Raw genomic sequence first — 14,976 nt, forward strand, 5'->3', positions numbered from 1 at the left:
TTTCACTATTGCCCAGAACACAATTTTTACTAGATATAATCAATTTTTACTAGAATGTATGGAAATTTCTGGGTATAAATAGCATTCTAATTGGTATTCCTGTCTCAAGTCTCTGGCAGTTAGGTGGGTCAGTGGAGTCTGGGCCTAGAGTAATGAAAATCTAAATTTAAATGTGGCCTCAGATTCTATGTCTCAACCTGCCTTAGTTTCCTCAACTGTAATTTGGGAATAATAGTACCCACCTCACAGGATTGTTATAAGGCTCATGTGAGGTAATATTTATAAAATGCACAGTGCCTGGCACATCATAAGTGCAAATGCTCATTTCCTTCCCTCCCCTCTCCAATCCAACCTCACAGCTGCTAAAGGTCTAAATACATAAATTCACTAGTCAAATTCCAGTGGTTTAATACCTTTAGGGGCAATCCTAAACTCTTCTATTGGACATTTAAAGTCCTTTCCAAATCAGCTCCAACTTACCTTTACCATCTTAGATACAATAGCCCGCTTTTATACCGACAAATCTGATATTCCTCACACTGGAGGTTCTTCCTCCTATCTGAGCTTTTCCACAGGTCTCATGAGCCCCAATGTCTGAAATGTACTTACTCCTTAACTATCTCTTAAGAATCCTTCATTACCTTCAACAAACAAACAAAGTTCAAGCACTGTCTCTAATAAGTCCTTTCCTGATTTCCACCAAGTAGCTAATATCTTCACTCTCATTTCCACCCCATGATTGTTTTTAAATTTTAATTTTGTTTATACTTATACATCTGCATATCATCTCCATCCATTACCATGTAAGTTCTTTTAAGGGCAGAGGCTATCCTCCCCACCCCCTTAGCCTAGCCTTAAGAATTGTCATTAGCAATAAAGAAGTCAGCCTGTATGATTTAGTCAGGTTATGCCCATTAACTTTGGGTATTCCCCAAGTCCCTTTTAAAATTCTTATATATATATATATATACTATTTTACTCAGTAATCTCATCAATTCCCATGGATTCAATTACCATGTCTATGCTGATCATTTTCAAATTCATTTATCCAGCTGCAACTTCTTTGATGACCTCTAATCTCCCATCTCTCACTACATACTAGATATCCTGTAGACTTCTTTAACTCAACACATTCAAAACCAAATTCATTGTCTCTCCCCCAAATCCTCTTTTCTTCCTAACTTCCATATTCTGTTGAGGGTTACTTCCCAAATCTGATCTATTGCATTTTCCCTTCTTCTCCCTTCTGAACCTGCCACTATTATTGTTCAGGCTTTCATCTTATCCACCTTGCCCATCCTCCCAATCTTCTTAAACCAGATTCCCTATCATGAGCTCTTTGAACCAGATCCTTGATTCCTTGAACAAGACACCTACAGGAATTAGCTCTCCTTCATCTCCCTCCACATCTCTACCACCTACCTTCCTTATGGTCCTAGTTAGAAATCTCACTTTCTTAAGCTTTTCTCATCCCCCTTAATACTAGGGTCTCTCCTCTGTTGACTATCTCCAACTTATCCTGTATATATCTTGTTTGTACATAATTTCCTGCATATTATCTGACTATAAACTTGAGAATAGGGACTGTCTTCTGCCTTTCTTTATATCTCCTGCACTTAGTACAGTACATAGGAGGGGCTTAATGCTTATTGACTGACCAGTTATATAACTAGCTCATGTGATAGCTCTTCTATAAGCTCAGAATAGATTCTCTTGAGCTTATAGAACTAAAATAATTTGCCCTGTAATACCCAATTTCCTCACACAATCATAACAAAGTATGTAGCAAGAAAGGGAACATGCTATAGGGGAAAAAATCCAACCTGAAGTCAGGAAGACCCGAATTTGAATCTCATTTTCAAGACACTAGTTTTGTCAAGACTTTGAGCAAGTCACAGTGTTTCCTTATCTATGAAGTAGAAAAAATAACTATGTAGGCTCATTATGAAGATCAAAGGAAATCAAAGTTTTACAGCAACTGCAAAATGGTATATAAATGGGGGCAATTTTTACTACCATTGTCATCAAAATTGTCATCTGGTATTATAAACAAAAAATTACCAACAAGTTTCGTAAATGAAAGTTGAATGATAATAATATTCATTTATACAGGACTTTACAGTACTTTCTCACAACAACATTGTGATCATAAATATTTCAAGTATAATTATCCCTACTTAGAGACCAGGAAATAGGCTAAAAGAGGTTGCATTACCTAAATTGCACTGGAACTCATATTTAACCAAGTTCTTATAAATCCAAGTTCCATGGTCTTTCTAATATGCCATATACTATATTTTCTGTCTCAATACTAAGCTAAAGATTGGTTTACAATTCTGTTTAGCATTAAGACTGAAGAGTCTAATATTTTTTCCCTTAAAGAAACTTGTTAGCTCTAAATTTATTACGACTGGTTTTTTCCCAGTAATCTTTTTAGGACAGAAAAGGAGTTATTTTACAATGCTTTCTCTTAGTCAACATCACCAGAATTAAATTCAAAGATTTCCTAAAACCAGAGGACATATAAAGGTAAAGAAAAAGAAATGTTATAGTTGGTCAAGTAAAAACTTGAACCTGAAAGGAAATTAAAATAATGAAAATTACATGTAAAAAGCTTTTACATTTATCTCATTTATTTGAAAGAGTAAGAAAGTACACAGAAATACACACTAGTCTGCAAAAATGGATATAAAGAAACAAAACACATGAAACATTCAAATAATTTCCAAATGCAGCATTTTTAATCATCAGTCTTCCCAATGTAATGAGATTATTTTTTAAAGCTATACTAGGTGTTCTTCTTCATAACCTTTTTTATACATGAACCTCTTCAGCAATCTGGTGAAATAAATGGACCCCATCTCAGTATAATATTTTTTACTCATAATTGATGGAAATGTTAAATTTCAGTAAGAAGTTAGTGAAAATAAAGATGCACTTTCCCCCTCCAAAGTCTCAGACCTCCTAAAATCTATATTTCCACAGATCCCAAGTTGAGAATTTCTAAACTATTAAACTATATCAAAGCCAATTATAGACTATATACACACATATATATATATTCTGTAGTAATATATATATATATTCTCAATTACATTGAGTGAATTAGGTAGCAACTACAATAAAATTCTACGGAAAATTTTAACCTTTTACACAGAAAGAGTTATATATTTATAGCAGTTCTCTTTGTGGTATGGCAAAGTCCTGGAAATTGAGGGGATGCCCATCAATTGAGGAATGACTAAAGCTGTGGCTATGGCTGTAATTGAATACTACCTTATCATAAGAAATGACAAACATGTTAATTAAGGAGAAAAAAAAAACACAAAAAGGCCTTCATGAAGCTATGAAGAAGAAATTGAACAAAAGCAAGAGATTATATACAGAAACATAAATATTGTTTGAAGAGTAACTTGTGTATTTTCACCTCCAGAGAAAAAACTGATAAACAGAAACAAGCAAGACATAGTTTAATATCTACCTTTTCTTGTCAAATTATATCTTCTCTAGTATGAGAAGGTGAGGAAAGGGCAGAAATACCTGTGAACTTTAATGTAAAAAAATTTTTTTAAAGAGGGGTCAAAGACCCCCAAAGGGACAAAAGGAAGAGGAAAAAGGCCTATATTTTAAAATTTGTAGCAGCTCTTTATTGTAGTGCCCAAGACCTGGAAACTAGGATGAAACTAGGATGAAACCAAATAGGGAATGGCTGAACAAATTATGATATCATGAATGTAATGGAATACTATTAGCTATAAAAAATGAAGAAAGAGATCATTTCAGAAACCTAGGAAAACTTTATAGGAAATGAACAGTTGCAAGAGTGAAGAAAGTAGAACCAAAAGAATAATTTCTACAACACTGAAAAGACAACTTTAAAAGACTTAAGAACTCTGATTAATGGAAAGAAAATATTTTAAGAAAAAAAATTAAAGTGAAAAGGGAACAGAACTACCAAATACTTTGTAAATTATTTTATTATTTAAATGTAAATTAAATATTCATTTATATAGGACTTTATAGTACTTTCTCACAACAACATTGTGATCATAAATATTTCAAGTATAATTATCCCTACTTAGAGACCAGGAAACAGGCTAAAAGAGGTTGTATTACCTAAACTGCACTGGAACTTCTTTTTCTTTACCATTATATGTCCTCTGGTTTTAGGAAATCTTTGAATTTAATTGACTTCTGGTGATGTTGACTAAGAGAAAGCATTGTAAAATAACTCCTTTTCTGTCCTAAAAAGATTACTGGAAAAAAAACCAGTCAATAAATTTAGAGCTAACAAGTTTCTTTAAGGGAAAAATATTAGACTCTTTGGTTTAATTTAAATTTAAATTTAAAAAATTACTTAAATCAAAGGTTTCCCTAGGTTCAAATCTGGCCTTCTTAACTATGTGTTACTTGACTCCCATGGCCTTCCACCTTAGAATAAAGACTGCATATTGCTTCCAAGGCAGAAGAGTGTTAAGGGGAAGGCAATGGGAATTCATTCTTTTTTCTTAAAACATTTTCTTTACTTCTTCACCATTAAAAAAGATAGAAAAGAGGGCAGCTTGGTAGTTCAGTGGATTGAGAGCCAGGTCTAGAGACAGGAGGTCCTAGGTTCAAATCTGGCCTCAGACACTTCCTACTGTGTGACCCCGGGCAAGTCTTTAACCCCCATTGCCTAGCCCTTACTACTCTTCTGCCTTGGAACCAAGTTTCAAGGCAGAAGGTAAGGGTTTAAAAACAAAAAAAAAAAGATAACTCATGGAATAAGTCTGTATAGTCAACACACAAAACAAATTCTCACATATTGGCCACATCTCAAAATAAAGGACTCATTTTGCATCTTGCAGGGGCCATCATCTTTGTCCAAAGGTGGGTATTATTAGTGTCCTGCAATTGTTAGTTATTACATTGATCAGAGTTCTTAAGTCTTTCAAAGTTGTATATCACCACCTCCAGGGGAAAAACTTTTGGAGTAGAAATACAGATGAAAGCATAAAATATTTCAACTGTTTATTTGTGCATATATATGGTTTGGAGTTTTGGTTTTATAAGATTACTCACTAAAATGAACAACATGGAAATATATTTTGTGTGATAATACATGTATAATAACCCAGACTGAATTGCTTGCTAGCTCCAGGGATGGAGGGAGACAATCTGGATCCTATAACTTTGGAAAACGTATGTGGAAATTTGTTATTACATGTAATTAGTAAAAAAATTTTTTTAATTTAACATTTATTTGTACAAACAAAACTAATAAATCCAAAATTAGAAGGGAAGCAACAAATTGGGAAACAATCTTCATTACAAAAATGTCTGACAAAGGTCTAATTACTCAAATTTATAGAGAGCTAAACCAGTTATAAAAAAAAAAATCAAGCCATTCTCCAATTGATAAATGGGCAAGGGACATGAATAGGCAATTTTCAGTTAAAGAAATCAAAACTATTAATAAGCACATGAAAAAGTGCTTTAAATCTCTTATAATCAGAGAAATGCAAATCAAAACAACTCTGAAGTATCACCTCACACCTAACAGATTGGCTAACATGACAGCAAAGGAAAGTAATGAATGTTGCTCTGTAAAAAATTATTCCAATAAAAGTCAAAGAAGACTATCCTATCAAGAAGGAATCAAGAAATCTAAAGAAAAACCACAGTAGGTTATTTTTCAAGCCTAACTTTTATGACCTCAGAGAAAGAGCCAATAGAATCTGAGAACAGACACTCAGAGTAGGCCTTCAACTTTGTCTTTCAGACTCCACATGCCTAGGAATAAGCTTGAGACTATGTATTGGCCTATAGCTATCACTCTGATCCTGCCTCTCATTGTCAGAGCTGGGGCCTGACACTATCTAATGGAACTCCAAACAGAGGTCAAGCCAATAGTATTGTCCATTCCAAACTAGGTTGAGAGCTGCAAGGCTCAGATCAGAAGGGCAAATAATCAGACCAGTTTGTGCCTGCTCTAAGTTTGCATTTCAGTAACCTGAGCTGCCCAGATGACCCTTGAAGATCACAGTACTCATAATCAGTGTTCAGAGATCCCAGAGAAAACAGATCAGAACTATAAAAATCCCCAACGCTCCTTTCAATTGCACACAACCGGCCCTAAAATATTTTTAAGTCCCAATTTAAGGAGTAAGTTTAAAGAAAGAGTAAACTAAAGTCTTCTAATAGTAAAAAACATAAAAAGATACAAAGTTCTGAGGAAGGGTCTATACCACAAATAAAATATTTCTATTCTATTCTAATAGTAAGAAATGTCTTTTCAGAATCCCAATGTCTTCACAAATCACAGAAAAAAATTAATAAACAAGCCAAAGGCCTAGGAGTAACTTTGTTATACTTGATAATCTCAAGAGGAAAAAAAAGAAAACTAAAAAGGAATTTGGAATAAGTAAAATAAAAGAACTACACAAATATGGAAGAAAAGGAAGAGGGAATGGGCTAACAAGGAACCTCACTTACTCCAAATCCAAAGGTAGTTTATACACAAGCAACACTTTAAACAGTCATAATTAAAAATCAGTCCTGGAGCAAAATCTTTTATGCTTTATGTTTCTGGTTAAAACTTTAAAAAACAACAGGGCAGCAATCTTAGATAAGGGAACAATAAGACTAGATCCAGAGAAAACAGAAACAGTCCTAAGTGTAATGGGGATAGGATTTAATTACTTGAAAGAAAAGTTCTGTAAAACTTTAATAGTGGGGGACCTTAATGTACCTCCCTCTCAGACCTAAACAATTCTAACCAAAGGGGAGTTTGGGAACTGAATAGGAAAAATATATGTGAAGGACTTGAGAATCTCTTAAAAGTTACGATTTGTTAGAACAGAAACGAGTATATTTTTTTTAGCTATGCATAGTATTTTCTCAAAAAACGTCCATGTCCTTGGACATAAAAACTTTATAAACTTTAAAAAGTAAAAAAAAATTAATTAAAAACCATCTTCAACCAAAAATTACATTCAATGGAAGGCCTCTGAATAAAAGATTTAGAATGAATTGGATACCAAATAATTTAATCTTAAATCATGTTGGTCAACCCCTCCCACAGAAACAATAAAGTTTTGAAGGAAAATGACTATAACGGGATGGTTCTGATAAAATTTTATTTAAAAAGTAAAAACCATTTCCATTTTCAGCTTATGAGCCAGCAAAAATAGGTAGCTGGTTGAGATTTGGTCTGTGAATCATAGTTTGACAATCGCTACTTTAAAAAATACTGAAAAGAGAAATGCAAATCAAAACAATCCCTGAAATTCTCTCTCTTAAATTGGCAAAGATAAATGGAAATCGGAATGAGAATTGGGAAGTAATCAAATTTGGAGAGATCACAGAAAGCTTCATCAATAGTGTATCAACTGCTCCAACTATTCTGGAAAACAATATGGAATTTAGCTAAGAGATTAATATATCCATAATATCTCATGTCTACTAGTCATACAAATGATATGATTTTTAAAAGTTCTTATATACACCCAACTATAACACAACATTTGTAATAGTCAATGGTCTATTACCTTACTATAAGATGATTATGAACAGTAAGAAAAGCATGAGAAGACTTATACTAAGGTAAAGTGAAATAAGCAAAACAAGGAAAACTATACATAGTAACTACAATAATGTTTTAAAAAAACACAATTGAACGCTATTGAAGTATCAAAATAAAAGAAATGAGATCTCCCTTCTTCATAGGTATAGGAGACGAAAGGTGTGGAACACTGCATAATTATTTCAAACATGTTTAGTTTTTTATATTTTTTCTTTCCAAGTCTTGCTACAATAAATACATATATATTTATATTTATATATATTTATGTATGCCCACACACATATATACACATACAAAAAAAATGAAAGTGATATAAATACAAAATATATAGATATGCTTTTTATTCTTTAGTTTTGTTAAATCTTATTTCCATTCTACAATCTTACCAGGATATAGATTTTCAATAACATAAAATGATTTATAATTCCTAAGTGTGAATGATATCTATACCATTCACAGAGTTAGAATTAGAAACCTGGGTCAAATCTCCAGGAATTTATCATCTTTAAAAGCAAGGCATATAATATATGTTTTGACAATAAAGTAATAAGACTCTTCAGAGTATGGTATTATGAAGAGCAAAGGTATTTTAATGAAAAGTACAAGTCGGCAAATATTAGTTAATTGTGAGAATTCCACATAAGATTCTGCAGACTATAATCTCCTTAAGTCTTCCTTTAGGGGCAGGATAGAGTGCCAGGTCTGGAATCAGAAGAACCTGGGTTCAAATGTGGCCTTATACTTCCTAGCTGTATGACCCTGGGCAAATCACTTAACCCTAATTGCCTAGTTCTCACCATTCTTCTGATAACATATTAATATACACACACACAAAAATTAAGTTTATTCTTTCCAGACTAAATAAACCAGTAACTCCCCCTAATGTTTTATTTTAGACATTTCAGCTCTGAACTATTACTTCTATGTAAGTGCTATGAGTACAGAAAGGGCAAAACTGTAGAAAGAGTAAAAATGATGTTCCTCAAAATCCTGGAAGGAATCTCCCAATCTTTTAACTTTACTTTTCAATAAAAAACAAGTTACATACATTGCCATTTGATTGGGGCATGAACTTCAACTGGGATTGCTCCCTGCAAGTTCTGTTCCCATTAAGATCAAAACTTCTGCTTTATATTAGGATAGGCTGGTTCTTGAAGGTTTCGAACTTAACCGATGAACTTTTTAATGCAGATTAAGGTTTCCAATCTTCTAATAGATTTACTTGTTAAATATTACCTCCAGTAGCCAGTAGCCTTTAATTGAAGTGCTTTTAAAAAAGATAAGACCTATTAAGGAAAACAATTTAGAATCAAAGACAGCATTTGCCAAGAATTCCTTTGCTTTGTTGTCAATTGAGCATTTGTTGAGCATCTATTATATGGCAGGCACTGTGCTAGGTACTGGGAATACAAGTCCAAAGAATTTTTTTAAAAATCTACTCATAATGAGCTTACAGTCTAATGAAAGAGAGAATATGAAAATATATACTACATAAATATATGTGGGTATACACACAGAATAAGTAAATATACTACTGGTAGGAGAGCACTGACATTTGGGGAGATTAGGAAAGGCTTCATGTAAAAGATGGTGTTTGAACTGTATCTTAAAGAGAGGAATACTATGAGGCAGGCATGAAGTAGGAGTGCATTTTGAGACATAAGATGGGAGTGCCAAAGAACAAGAGTGCAGGAGAGGCAGTTAATGCCCAGAGTTGGAAAGGTAAATTGGGGATATATCACATATATTTTCTTTTAAAAAACTAAAAAGGGGGGCAGCTGGGTGGCTCAGTGGATTGAGTCAGGCCTAGAGACAGGAGGTCCTAGGTTCAAATTTGGCCTCAGACACTTCCCAGCTATATGATCCAGGGCAAGTCACTTAATCCCCATTGCCTAGCCCTTACCACCCTTCTGCCTTGGAGCCAATACACACTATTGACACCAAGACTGAGGATAAGGACCTTACAAAAAACAAACAAATAAATAAAAAGAAAGAAAAGTTTTAATTTATGCTAAAGGCAGTAAGATGCTAGTGAAACTGATTGAATAGTAGAGTAGTACAGCTAGATCTGAGCTTAAGGAAAATTATTGTGATGCTGCTGTGTAAAATGAATTAAAGTAGTGAAAATTTTGAAGCGAGGAGCCCCATCAGGCTACAGAAATAATCTAGATGTAAACTGATTAAAGTCTGAACTAAGGTGGCAACTCTGTGAATAAATAGAAGGAACTAGCTGCAAGAGATTTCATGAAGATAAAAATAGCATGATTTAGCATTAACTGGATAAGTGGTGTAAGGAACACAATGATGATGCCAAAATTATGAGATATGAAGAATGGCAGTCTTCCACAGAAATAGAGAAGTTTATAAGACTTTATAAGAAGTTTATAAGTTGGTTAAGTTCTATTTTAGATATGTTGAGTTGAGATATGTCCAGACACTGAGTTTATATTATACAAATGGCAACTGATAAAGAAACTGAAGCCCAGGGAAGAGCCAGGGGTAGCTCTGTAGAACTGGGAATCATCTATGAAGAAATAAGTTACATGTACAGAAGCTATTTAGTTCCTGAAGGAGCATATAGAGGGAGAAGAGAAGGCAGCCCATGCCAGAACCTTAGGGAATATGTCCAGTTAGGGAAATGTGATGATAAATGAGCAGAGGAGACTTGAAAAGAGAAGTCAGTTAAGGAGAATAGTGCCATGAAAACCCCAGAAAGGAAAGCGCCATCTATAGGTAATTTTCTTGCCAACTATCTCAATGTACAGCAACATCAATCCTTATTAATTTCGTTAGAACTAGCTGTGATATATGCATGCATTAAATATTCCTGTATGAAACCAACTATGACATTGGAACAGCAGCTTGGTATAAGGTGGAAAGACTTGTACTGCAAGTCAGGAGACCTGGAATTGTATGTGTCTGTTCTGACTCTTAATATGGTGTGTGGCCCCTGACAAATTCCTTTCTTAAAAGCTTGTTTCCTCATTAGTAAGATCAAGATAACACTTAAATCTACCGACCTTTGAGGGTTGTATGGCACTGTTTTAAGTTATGTAAATGTGAGCTGTTATAGCACTACTCTATATTAGCATTAACCAGTTTTGTGACTTCAGCTCTTGGCTTCATTAGTCAATTAAAAGATTTAAAAAAAGATTAAAGAAATAAAATACTATGGCTTTATACAGCCTTAAACAAACCTTTCTTTGGCCAGGACAAACCATAATAAGCCTCTGTGCTAAAGATAAGTACTTTTTAGTTGATGAGGATTCAAATAAAGTTCTATCAGAGATATAGTAAATATCACTTAAGTATCTAGATCAAAGACAAATGAATTTTTAAAAGGGATTTTTAAATTAGCTGTTTCCTTAGCAGGCAAAGAAACCATCTTTATTCTTTTGGCCTAATTTTCCCTAAATGGAGGAAATCAAAAATGAAAAAGCAAAAAAGCTGGTCTTTTCCAGACTATAAAACTGAAAGAAGAAAATGTTGGTAACCAAGAGAACTCCCAAATTTTGGTGAGGTTTTTTTTCCCCACAGTAATGACTGAAATTGTATATTGAACTTTTACTTTAAAGATTGGGATTTATATTACTAAAACTATTTTTTAAACCTGAATATGGTTGTCCTATTAGATTATACATGCTGGCTGAAGAAAGATATCTAAGGTCCTTCATTTGAATTCAATGGAGTCCATGAGTCAATTATAATTCAATAATTTAAATACTATTATATTCAAGGCAATGCATAGGCTCTGGAGATACAAAATAAATAAGAAATATAGTCTCCTCAAAGAGCTTAATTCTACTGGGGAAAATACATGTATATAATTAAATACTAAGTAATATCAGGATGTGAAGAGCTCAGAATAAGAAAGGTCTGATGCAGCAGAACTAAACATCCAAAGAGTTGAGGGAGTAAATTCTAGGCATTTGAAAAAGATGGAATGACTGTTTACATTAAACAAATAAACCAGTTTGCCTGGTATATAGAACACATGAGAGTAACGTGGAATAAATCTGGAAAGATATTAGACTTGGGCCAGATTATGCAGAGCCTTAAATGACAAACAAAATATCCTAGATTTATCAGTGTTATTTAGCAGATTTTTCAGAACAAGAAAACCATTGTGACATGGTAATCTTCTCCACATCATTTCTTCCAACTCAGTTTTTCTCCATGATTTCATTAATCTCCTATAGAAGATCAGTTTCAGTAACTAAAGGTCTTCCTCCATTAAAAAAAAAATATTCTCCAAAATGCAACATTCTGGCTGTTTATCTTGACTATCTGAAGCATCTGTATAAGAGATATACATACACACAATACCCATATAAATTCTTGTTATAACATGGGCAATATACATTCCTTATCCATTTGGTTTTCTGAATATATGTTGAATCACTTTTTGAGTGGCCAAGAAACTTTCTGGAGCTTGATACTTTAAATACAATATAGTTCACATTTGGTATATTTGGAAAATTTTGCCAGCTATCAGAAAACCTTCCATATAGGTTTTCTAGAGCATTCTCTCCACGGGCAAATACTTTCATTAAGCCCCTCTTTTATGCCAAAAGAAATCTTGAAGAAGACAATCCCTGTTTCATTCATGTGGTGAACTTCACCATGAACTCTTATTAAGATCTCAACTGATGCAAGGGCAAGCATGTTACAGCAGATCTGCAAAATTAATGCTTTATCAAGACCATACAGAAGGGGTTTTTAGATTGCTCATAATTCTGAAAATAACTGAAGGTTTGGTTTGCTACACAAAATCTATCCTTTCATTTTCATTAAGGATAATTAAATGCACACAAAAAACATTCAATCAGAAAAACTTTTATAAGAATCAAAAAATTCTTTTTAGCAGTGAAAAAATTAATACTAAAATTCTTCAAATAAACATGACTTAAAGATGATTTGTTATCCAATTACTTCATAACTTTTGTCTTATAACTGGCAAACAAAACTGAAATAAACAGATTTGGGGGTATTTTCAGAATGATTTTGTAACTACAAATGAATCATTCCCTCAAAATATATAGTGTAAAGCAACAATGACAACAATGTAAATGGAAGAACTAAACACTGAAAGCTGTTAATAATGATTAAACTCATCCAGAAAAGAGATAAGAAAATACATTTCCTTTCTTTCCTTGCACAAGTAGAAGACTACAGGTGGGGAACATTGCATCTACTGTCAGACCTAGCTAATATGGGTTAGTTTTGCTGAATTACTGACTCTTCAATTTTTTTTAGATTTTTCACTAAAGTACTTGCTTGCTGGAGAGGGGAGAATATTTTATATTCACACATTAAATTTATCTGTCTTGTGAATGTTTTTTAAAATATATTTTTAAGAACCTTTGCTGAAAAAAATTGAAAAAACAATGTCTGAAACCATAATTTGTATCAAATAAAACTTTATTCAAAAACTATCTGACCCTTTGATCCAGCCATAGCACTTCTGGGTTTGTACCCCAAAGAGATAATTATTAAGGAAAAAGATATGTACAAGAATATTCATAGCTGCGCTCTTTGTGATGACAAAAAATTGGAAAATGAGGGAATGCCCTTCAATTGGGGAATGGCTGAATAAATTGTGGTATATGTTGGTGATGGAATGCTCAAAGGAATAATAAAATGAAGGAGTTCCATGGGGACTGGAACAACCTCCAGGAATTGATGCAGAGTGAGAGGAGCAGAACCAGGAAGTCATTGTACACAGAGGCTGATACACTGTGGTACAATCGAATGCAATGGACTTCATTAGTGGCAATGCAATGACACTGAACAACTTAGAGGAACCTACAAGGAAAACCACTATCCACATCCAGAGGAAACACAGTGGGAGTAAAAACACCAAAGAAAAACAACTGCTTGAATACACGGGTCCAAGGGATATATATGGTTGGGGATGTAGACTCTAAAAGAACATCCTAGTATAAACAACAACATGGAAATAGATTCTGATCAAGGACACAAGTAATACCCAATGAAATTGGGCATTGGTTGTGGGAAGAGTGGGGAGAGGGGAAGGAGGGGAATAATGTGATTATTGTAACCAAGGAATAATGTTCTAAATTGACTAAATAAATTAATTCAAATGGAAAAAAAATCAAAAAATTAAAAAAAAAACCTATCTGACGCTGGAAACCAACAGCAATACTTAGGTTTACAATTAGGTTTTGTAGTAAAGAATATTAAAATTGCCTGTACTCATGCTCTGGAAAGACTTTGATGACAAGAGTAAACATATTTGCAATATAAAGTAAATCATATAAGGATGATCATGAACAAACTATATTATGTAATTTACAAAACTAAAGGTCAATGAAAAATTATACTAAACAAATTCAGTAATAAATTCATTATATCCCAATTCCTGCCATGTTTCAAATATTCAAGGACTAGTTGCTACCTATAAATTACTAGTCTTTTAAAAACATATGCTTGACTTTCCCCTAAAAAGTTACCTTATTGGCTAACATGACAGCTAGGGAAAGTAATGAATGCTGGAGGGGATGTGGCAAAGCAGGGACACTAATTCATTGCTGGTGGAGTTGTGAATTGATCCAACCATTCTGGAGGGCAATCTGGAACTATGCCCAAAGGGCAATAAAAGACTGACTGCCCTTTGATCCAGGTATAGCACTGCTGGGTTTGTACCCCAAAGAGATAATAAGGAAAAAGATATGTACAAGAATAATCATTTTTTTGTGGTGGCCAAAAATTGGAAAAGGAGGAGATGCCCTTCAATTGGGGAATGGCTGAACAAATTGTGGTATATGTTGGTGATGGAATACTATTGTGCTCAAAAGAATAATAAAGTGGAGGAATTCCATGGAGCCTGGAACAACCTCCAGGAAGTGATGAAAGGAGCAGAACCAGGAAGTCATTGTACACAGAGACTGATAACACTGTGGTACAATTGAAGGTAATGGACTTCTCCATTAGGGACAGTGCAATGTCCCTGAACAATCTGCAGGGATCTAAAAAACACTATCCACAAGCAGAGGATAAACCGTGGAAATAAAAACACCGAGGAAAAGCAACTGCTTGACTGCAGGGGTGGAGGGGATATGACTGAGGAGACTCTAAATGAACACTTTAGTGCAAGTACCAACAACACGGAAATGGGTTCAAGTCAAGAACACATGTGATACCCAGTGGAATCATGTGTCAGCTATGGGAAAGGGGGGGGGGGGTAGGAAAAGAAAAGGATTTTTGTTTCCAATGAATAATGTTTGGAAATGACCAAATAATGTTTATTTTTTAAAAAAGCTACCTTAAAGATAAAATAATTTTCACCTCTGCAAAATTCAGAAAAAGCAAAACAATTTATATTTTAAAAGTTCAAAATAGAACTCACAGAATATATTCAAAACAGAAAGGTCCTCATTTTACTGAGACTA

The 14,976-nt window shown here is 33.8% G+C and overlaps 1 protein-coding gene across 4 annotated transcripts in view; it reads right to left on the reverse strand.

The window, feature by feature from the left end:
• The window catches only part of SETD2 (SET domain containing 2, histone lysine methyltransferase), a 143,323-nt gene that overhangs the window by 116,131 nt on the left and 12,216 nt on the right, over positions 1-14,976 (reverse strand). The gene's annotated exons all lie outside the window — the stretch shown is intronic.

Source organism: Monodelphis domestica, chromosome 7 (genome assembly GCF_027887165.1).
Source record: "Monodelphis domestica isolate mMonDom1 chromosome 7, mMonDom1.pri, whole genome shotgun sequence".
NCBI classification, from domain to species: domain Eukaryota; kingdom Metazoa; phylum Chordata; class Mammalia; order Didelphimorphia; family Didelphidae; genus Monodelphis; species Monodelphis domestica.